Here is a 9,511-nt window from a genome sequence, read left to right as displayed (position 1 = left end):
GGAGGGAGGGAGGGAGGGAGGGAGGGAGGGAGGGAGGGAGGAAGGAAGGAAAGAAACTCCCCAAGAAAAGAACTTAAAAAAGAATAGACAGATGTATATGTATAACTGAATCACTTTGCTGTATACCTGAAACTAACACAACATTGTTAATCAACTATACTCCAATATAAAATAAAAATAAAACCAAAAACAAAAACAAAAATAAATAAAAAATAAACTCCCCAAGCTGATTTTAGAGATCCACCTGATCTGGAAAGCAATGACTTAAATGTAGAATATTAATCATGCTATTGCCCTAATCAAAGCCTTCCTGTTTGTCTTCTGTTCAGAATTATTCAATGGCTTATTATTATCAATGGGAAATTAAGTTCAGATTCAGTAGACTAGCATTCAATACCCTACATTTTCTGGCCCTATCCCATTTTTCCAGATGTACATCCTCCTTTCCCCTCTGTGTACCTATCACACCAGTCCCGGTGAACTGCCCTAATCTTTCTGAGGCTGTGCCGATGCTCCTCCTGGCTCCACTCCCATCTTTATCTGCTGAAATACCCTTCATTTTTCAGGTAACCTTAACCACAAGCTCTCCTTATTTACTTCTCAGCTTTCTCTGAACTCTCTTTAGCACTTTATCTCTCTTTTGACGCATCATACTATGACTTATGCTACAGATTTTGTGCCTATATATTATTTATAGTAATAGATAAGAATCTTTGAATCACATATTGTATATAGAATAGTACCTGACACACAGTAGATATTCAATAAATGTATGAACAAAAGCCATCTTGAGAATTTCTCCAGTCAGATTTATAAAGTACATTAATGGATAAATGTTCCCAATTAGGGGCAGAGCTGGCCGCAAATGCTGGTATTCTAAATTAGAGCCTGTTCTTCAAATTTATAGACTGTGATTCTTTAAAAGGAATGGATGGTCACACTAAGTGTAAATGTTATTTACCCTATCACTGAATTGAATACCAAAAAAACTGTGTCTTACAGAGTTAGATCACACCCTTTCCCTCAAACGTTAAAATTAAGAATATCTATCAACTTAGAGCAAATATTACTTACTTAAAGATAATTTCTGTCAATGTTAGCCCAGAGAGAAGCACTTCATTGTAAATATGTAGCAGTGAATTTTAGAAAGAAAATTCCAAAACCCATATATCTCAGTACTTATTTTTTTAAGAGGTTAACCACAAAGAAAAGGTTGCCCATCTGCCACCTGGGTCAAAATTTAAAGGCCTGAAGTGATTGATTGGCACAATGGTGCGTGGTTAAAAAGGAAGGAAGAAAGAAAGTTTTGGATTTCTTTTCTGTGGTTACCTTGTGTCAGAGATAACTACTATAAAACTATAAATACAATGGTGTTTGCTTTTATTTTTCTCTGTATCTTGGATGTTTTCACTACCTTGGTTTGGAAGTTACAAAATCAAGCCAAACCAAAATGAAAATAGAAAAACAAAATGAAATGGAACAAAACAAAGAGCTTAACTCCTTTGCTTTGACCAGTACAGAGGTGAAATTGGGGGTGGGAGGTGGGGCTGAGCTTATTAATGGAACTGTCAGTGGTCAGTGAGTTTGGAGGTTCCATACAAAATTCAATCTGGATTCAGGAAAGGACTGGGGAGAAAGACCCAACATAGGTTGATTTCATGACTCCCTTCATTTATTCAACAAATATTTACTCAGTGTCTGGCATTGTAGATCTTGGGTTGAGTAAGACAGACACAGTCCTGCCTCCTCACGGAATTTATTCTTATGTGAAGAAGATTATTAACAAATGACTATAAAAAATGATTATTCTGCTGTGGTGACAAAAATTACTATGACGGAGATGTACATGGTGTAGTCTGAGATGGTACAACAGGAGTCCCAGCCACAACTCACCTCCTGGGTTCCAGACTTTTATTATTTACCTCTACTATTTATCCCCAATTCGTTTAGCTCTTCTCTTTCGCCATTATGTCAGTCTTGTCTATTCTAGCTCACCCTCTTCTCCAGAGTCCCAGCAAGTCATTAGACGAGTGTCACTTTCATGCATCCAGAATTTGGAAAAACTAATAGCCCTTTTCTGCATAGTATCCAGGGTAGCCTGGACAGAGCTAATTAGAAGAATTATGATCGTGGATGATCCCAGACAAGATTCTTTTGACTCTTGTCATTCCATAAGTGAATCTGCATCGTACACACAATGTGGTATGAGAAGCCTCTGTTAAATGACAGCAATCCATGACCCATCCCTCCAAGAGCCCTCTCTGCTCCCTTAAGTGCAATGGGAGAGTCATCATAGCCCCTCTGAGATGATACCTCAGTGGAATGTCAATAGCCACAGTTTATTTCTGCTATACCTTCAAGGATTGGGAGCATTTACTACTACTTAGGCATACATACTCAGGTCAGTGTCTATAATCTTGACTGGGAAGGGCAATGCCCACAAACTGGGAAAGTTCTTGATTTTCACATTAGTTTTTCTCATTTTGTTTTAGGTCATGAACAAGGAGACCTGCTATGACCAAAGATTTTATGACTGTGGATATCAATCTATGGAGAAACAAAACTAGGGGTGAGAGGGATCAACAAAGTTGTGTATGACCCATTTATTCACACATTCAACATCTGATAATCCCTTCTACATATCTTGTCTGGGTTCCACGCTAAAGAGGACTCAAGATGAGAAAGATATAGTTCCAATTTCTAGGCAATAGGTTGTATAGAGCTGATATAATAGAATCACCCTTAAGCATTAATATTGCTGGCAAAAAAAGAAAAGTCTAACAAAAAAAGTAAAATACATGCTAAGCTTGAAAGCAAGTAAAGGAAATCCCCAGGTGCCAGAGAAACAAAACAGGAGCTGGAGCCAAACCTCTCAAGAGAAGATTAATAAATCAATATAGGCCTCAGAGGCCAACAACTGGGGCACTGGTGGTTTCATGTGGATGAGAGGTGAGGATTTGGGCTTCCCACAAAAGCCATGGCTCACAGAGCTGCTCTGCCCATGACAATGAAATGGAAAGACACTGACCACTGTCCAGGGAAGTGTCAATGAAGCTCGTTTTCTACCAAAGGAAAGTGACATCCATCAGAAATCAGAACCCCAAATCTGTGCCACAAGTGTGGGAGGCTACAAATTCATACTACCCTGTGGAAGAGGGAATACCAAACCAAAAGATTAACCTAGAAACCTTCCAGAACCAATGAAACCTTTAGGGCTCTAGAAAAGGCATTATAAAACTATCTTGAAGCGATGTCTCCCATATCAAGGGTTCCCAAGACCATGTCGAGTTTCAGTGATTTGCTAGGAGGACTCACAGAACTTCGCACATAGTTGTCCTCATGGCTAGGATTTATTAGCACTGAAAGGATACAAAGCATAATCAGCAAAGAGAAAAAGCACATGGGTGAAGTTAGGAGGACACTAGGTAAAATTTTCCAAAAGTCCTTTTCCAGTGGAGTCACACAGGGCACAATTCCCCCAGCAAGGATCTGTTACAACACATGTGATATGCTGTGTACCAGGGAAGCTCATTGGAGACTCAGTGCCCAGGATGTTAATTGGGGGCTTGGTTATGTAGGTATCCTCTGCCTAGCTCATACCCAAATCCCAGACTCCCACTAGGAAAGTATATGTTCATCATAAGCCAAGTTGTACAAATTAAGCAGAGTGAGCCACTTGGATCAGTTCTGAGAATAGTGGGACCACTCTTAAAATCTGTGTGGAATGGAACCACAAAAAGACCTTAAGCATTCTCACCATACACACTAAAAAGGTAACTATGCAATGTGATGGATGTGTTAAATAACTTGATCGTGGGACTCATTTCACAATGTATACATACTATCGAAACATCACGTTGTATACCTTAAACATATCACAACTTTGTTTGTCAATTATACCTCAATAAAGCTAGCAGGGAAGCAAAAACAAACAAACAAACAAGCGAAACTGAAGTCTATTTCTGTTGCTTACAACCAAGAATCTTGACTTATATAAGAACAATCTGAAAGAGACTTTAAAAAAATACATACTGGGCTCCAAAATCTTGAGGCTACAGAGCCCACATACATTTTTGCGGTGGGGGAAACAAACATGTGGGGACCTTACTACATATAATGTGAAAAGTGCTGCAACAGACACACCTACAAAGCATTCTGAGAACCCAGTGAAGGGAACCTTTTCCTTCGTGGGTGGAGTGGGGTAGGAGGCCAGGTCAGGCTTTATAAGGAAGTAACATGAACCTGAGTCTTTAAGGGTCCGTAAGATTTCATCAGACAAAGAGCTGAGAAAAAAGACTTGTATGTAAAGGGGAAAGCATGATCAAATGTGAGGCAGGAGGGAAGAAACCCTGAGGATAAAGACATTTAGGATATGAACACAATTAGATATAAGGCTGAGGAGAAAATATGGAGAGTGTCTGAAGAAGGATATGGGAAATTCAGGTGGATAAACGGGTCGAACCAAATTCTACACAACCTTAAAATGACATTCCAAAATGTTTCAATATTATCCTTGTCTGATTTCTGTCAGTCTTAGAGGTAAAACATATTGGACCATCAGCTACATGACCTGGCAGGAGATGAGCAGGTCATTGAGATGAAGAATGGATTGGGGCTAGAGGGCAATAATCCAGCCCCAAGCCTAGTGGCTGAAAGCAGGACAAAAACCATGAGTTCTTTTAAAGAACAAACTTATGGTTACCGGGGGGAATGGGGGAGGGCAGGGATAAGTTGGGAGACGGGGATTGATATATACACACTACTATATATAAAATAGATAACAATAAGAACCCACTGTAGAGCACAGGGAACTCTACTCAATACTCTAATGACCTATATGGGAAAAGCGCCTACAAAAGAGTGGATATATGTATATGTATAACTGCTTCACTTTGCTGTACAGCAGAAACTAACAAAACATTGTAAACCAACTATACTCCAATAAAAATTTAAAAATAAATAAAAGGAGTTGGCTGGAACTCAGAAAAAATAAAATAAAATAAGACAAAGAAGGCTTATTCAGATAAAGGAGCCTTATTCAGATAAAAGAAACCTTATTCAGATAAAACAAAGAACACATGGGAAAAATAAAAAACAAATAGCGAGATGATAAATTTAAATCTAACTATATCAATAATCACAACTGTAAATGGTTTAAACACCCTGATTAAAAGACAGATATGGCAGAGTATCAATACTGGCTCATCAGTGTTGTAATGAACTGAATTTTGTCACCCCAAAATTCATATGCTGTGGCCCTAACCCCCAGTGTGACTATATCTGGAGATCTGGGTCTTTAGGAGGTAATTAAGGTTAAATGAGGTCATAAGGGTGGGGCTCCAACTCAACAGAACTCTAGCCTGAAGAGAAAGAGGATATTCTCATCCTCTCTCTCACTCCAGCTTTCACTCTCTCTCGCTGCCTCTTGCTCCCTCTCTAATTGCACCCAGGAAACGCCCTGTAACCACACAGCAAAAAGGCAACATTTGCAAGCCAGGAAGGGTGCCCTCACCAGAGACTGAACAGACCAGCACCTTGATCTTGGATTTCTCAGCTTCCAGACTGTGAGAAATAAATTTCGGTTGTTTAAGCCACCCAGTCCATGGCATTTTGTTACAGCAAGGAGAACAGAGTACAACAAATTGTAACAAATGTACTACATTAATGGTAGAGTAAAGGGGTATATAGGAACCCTCTGTACTTTTGGCTCAATTTTTCTGTAAATTCAAAACTGCTCAAAAAAGAAATTCTATTAGTTTTTCTTTTTTAAGGCAGAAATTATCCAACTGATTATAAAAGCAAGATTCACTATATAGTGCCTATGAGAAGTGCATATTAACTATAAAGACACAAAAGGTTAGAGGTAAAAGGACAGAACAAGATATACCAGGCTAACACTAATCAACATAAAGCTGGAAAGCCTATATTAATATCAGACAAAGAAGGTTTCAGAGCAAAGAATCCTGCCAGGGACATATAAATTCAATTCATAAATGATAAAGTGTCAGTCTACCCACAAGGACATAACAATCTTAAACATTTATGCAACTAAGAGCAGAGTTTCAAATAAACATGAAGCAAAAACTGATAAAACAATACAAGGAATATAGCCAATAATATTATTGTATAATAACTTTGTATGGTGTAGAATCTATAAAAATATCAAATCACTATGTTGTACACTTGAAATTAATATATTGTAAGTCAACTATACTTCAATAAAAGTAAATAAGATGGGGAAAAAGACTGATAGAACTACAAGGAACAGTAGATACCCCATAATCACAGTCGGAGATTTCAACAGCCCTCTCTCAATAATTAATAGGACAAATACAGAAAATGTCAGTAAAGCTATAGAACACCTGAACAAGGCTGTCAACCAACATGACCTAATAGATTTTTATAGAAGCCCCCCACCTGAAAACAGTAGAAAACATAGTCTTCTCAAATGCATACACAATATTTACCAAGATACATCATATTCTGGAGCAAAAAGCAAGTCTTGATAAGTTTTAAATGACTCAAGTCATAAAAAGTATAGGGCTTCCCTGGTGGCGCAGTGGTTGGGAGTCCGCCTGCTGATATAGGGGACGCGGGTTCGTGCCCCAGTCTGGGAGGATCCCGCGTGCCGCGGAGCGGCTGGGCCCGTGGGCCATGACCGCTGAGCCTGCGCGTGCTCCGCAACGGGGGAGACCGCGCCAGTGAGAGGCCCGCGTACCGCACACAAAAAAATAAAAGTATATTCTGTGACCACTGGAATTAAAATAAAAATCAGTAACAGAAACCTCCATGTAATTGGAAACTGAATAACACACTTTTAAATAACTAACGGGACAAAAAATCAAAATGGAAATTAGAAAATATTTTTGAACTGAGTGCAAAAACACATCATATCAAGATGTATGGGATGCCTCAGTGGTAGCGTGAAAAATGGCCCCCAAATATATATACATCCTAATCTCCAGAACCTGTCAATGTTACCTTATATCACAGAAGAGACTTTGCAGATGTGATTAAGCTAAGAATCTTGAGATGGGCAGATTATCCTGAATTATTCCAGTAGGCCAGTGTGATCACAGTAATTCTTATAAGAGGAACCAAGGAGGAGTCAGAGAACAGGGTAATGTAATGACAGAAGTAGAGGTGGGGGTTGTGTACTTTGAAGATGAAGGAAGGGGTCACAAGCCAAGCAATACAGGCCATTAGAAGATGAAAAAGGCAAGGAAACAGATTCTCTCCTCAGAGATTCCAGAAGGAACCAGCTCTGCCAACACCTTGACATTAGCTCAATAAATCTGAATTTGGACTTTATTTATTTATTTATATTTATCTATCTATGGCTGTGCCAGGTCTTAGTTGCAGCATGCGGACTCTCAGTTGCAGCATGTGTTCTTAGCTGCAGCATGCACACTCTTAGTTGTGGCATGCAGACTTCTCAGTTGCAGCATGTGGACTCTCAGTTGCGGCATGCATATGGGATCTAGTTCCCTGACCAGGGATCCAACCTGGGCCCCCTGCATTGGGAGCGCAGAGTCTTAACCACTGGACCACCAGGGAAGTCCCTGAATTTGGACTTTTAACCTCCAAAATTTTAAAAGAACAATTTTGTATTGTTTTAAGCCATTAAGTTTGTGGAAACTTGTTACAAAAGCAACAGAAATCTAACAGAGCCCTTAAAATAGTATTTAGGAGGAAATTTATGCTACCAAATGCCTCACCTTTTGCCTTATGAAACTAATGGGGAAAAAAATGAATGAAATCCAAAGTAGCAAAAGAGAGGAAATGATAAAAATCAAGAAGAAATCAATGAAATAGAAAACAGGAAAACAATAGAAATCAGTAAAACTAAAAGTTGGTTCTTTAAAATCAATAAAATTAATAAACCTCTAACCAGATCGATCAGAAAAAGAAAAAGAAAGAAGACACAAAAAAGAAAAAGAAAGAAGACCAGTATCAAGAATGAGAGAAGTGGTATCACTAGAGAGTCTAAGGTATTGAAAGAATAATAAGAAAACATAATGAATAATTTTGTGCCAATAAATTCAACAACTTAGAAAATAAAATGGAGAAGTTCAGGACTTCCCTGGTGGCACAGTGGTTAAGAATCTGCTTGCCAATGCAGGGGACACGGGTTCGACCCCTAGTCCAGGAAGATCCCACATGCCGCAGAGCAACTGAGCCCATGTGCCATAACTACTGAGCCTGCACTCTAGAGCCCTCGAGCCACAACTACTGAAGCCTGTGTGCCCAGAGCTCGTGCGCCGCAACAAGAGAAGCCACCACAATGAGAAGCCCGCGCACCACAACAAAGAGTAGCCTCCGCTCGGCCCAACTAGACAAAGCCCATGTGCAGCAATAAAGACACAATGCGGCCAAAAATAAATAAAGAAAATACAGAAAAAAAATAAAATAAAATAAAATGGAGAAATTCTACAAACTACCAAAGCTTACTCAAGGAGAAGTAAATAACTTGTATAGCCCTATATCTATTAAAGAAATTGAGTTTATAGTTAAATATCCTCCCCAAAGAAAAGTCCAGGGCCAGATGTCTTTACCAAATTCTACCAAATATTTAAGGAATAACACTAATTCTACACAAACTTCTCCAGAAAATAAGAGGATAGAACACTTCTTAATTCATCTCTGCGGCCAGCATAAACCTGATACCAAAACCAGAGAGATATTACAAGAAAAGAAAACTACAGACCCATATCACTAAAGAACATAGATGTAAAAATTTCAAATAAATTTTAAGTGTAATTTGTATCCAACTATATATAAAAATGATAATACATCATAATTACATAGAGTTTATCCCAATGTATCCCCATTATATGGCGCTTATCCCAAGAATGCAAAATTGGTCTGACATTTATATATAAATCAACTTAACTCACCATACAGGAATTTTTTTTAAGCTAAAAACTAAAATAACAACAACCCTGTATGGTCATTTCAATAGATGCAGAAAAAGTATTTGACAAAATCCATCATCAATTCTTTAAAAAAGAAAAGAAAAAATGCTCAGCAAACTGGAAAGAGAACTTCTTCAATCTGATAAAGTGCCTTTACAATAAACCTACGGCTAACACCATATTTAATAGTGAATATTGAATATGTACCCCCATATGCTCAGAAATAAGACAAAGATATGCACTTCTGACATTTCTATTCAACGCTATATTGGAGGGTCTAACCAGTGCAATACTGTCAAAATAAAGAAATAGTTGCCAGATTAGAAAAAAGTAAAACTGTCTTTATTTATAGAAGACATGATTGTCTATGTAGAAAATCAGATGGAATTTATTTAAAAGGTACTAGAATTAATAAATGAGTTTAGCACCAGCAATTCCACTCTTAGGTATATATCTGAAAAAAACAAAAACACTAACTCGAAGAGATACATGCACCCCAATGTTCATAGCAGCATTATTTACAATTGCCAAGATATGGAAGCAACCTAAGTGTCCATCAACAGATGAATGGATAAAGAAAATGTGGCATATATATA

The 9,511-nt window shown here is 38.2% G+C and overlaps 1 non-coding gene across 1 annotated transcript; it reads right to left on the bottom strand.

Moving 5' to 3' along the window:
* Nucleotides 1–7,484: 7,484 nt before the first annotated feature.
* On the bottom strand, nucleotides 7,485–7,557 carry TRNAG-CCC (transfer RNA glycine (anticodon CCC)). The gene has a single exon. It is a non-coding gene; the product is annotated as a tRNA-Gly (tRNA).
* Between the last annotated feature and the right edge of the window lie 1,954 nt (nucleotides 7,558–9,511).

The sequence above is a fragment of the Lipotes vexillifer genome, unplaced genomic scaffold (genome assembly GCF_000442215.2).
Source record: "Lipotes vexillifer unplaced genomic scaffold, Lipotes_vexillifer_v1.1 scaffold274, whole genome shotgun sequence".
NCBI lineage: Eukaryota > Metazoa > Chordata > Mammalia > Artiodactyla > Lipotidae > Lipotes > Lipotes vexillifer.
The sequence above is the reverse complement of the archived record's forward strand: the minus strand, read 5'-3'. Positions and strand labels throughout refer to the sequence as shown.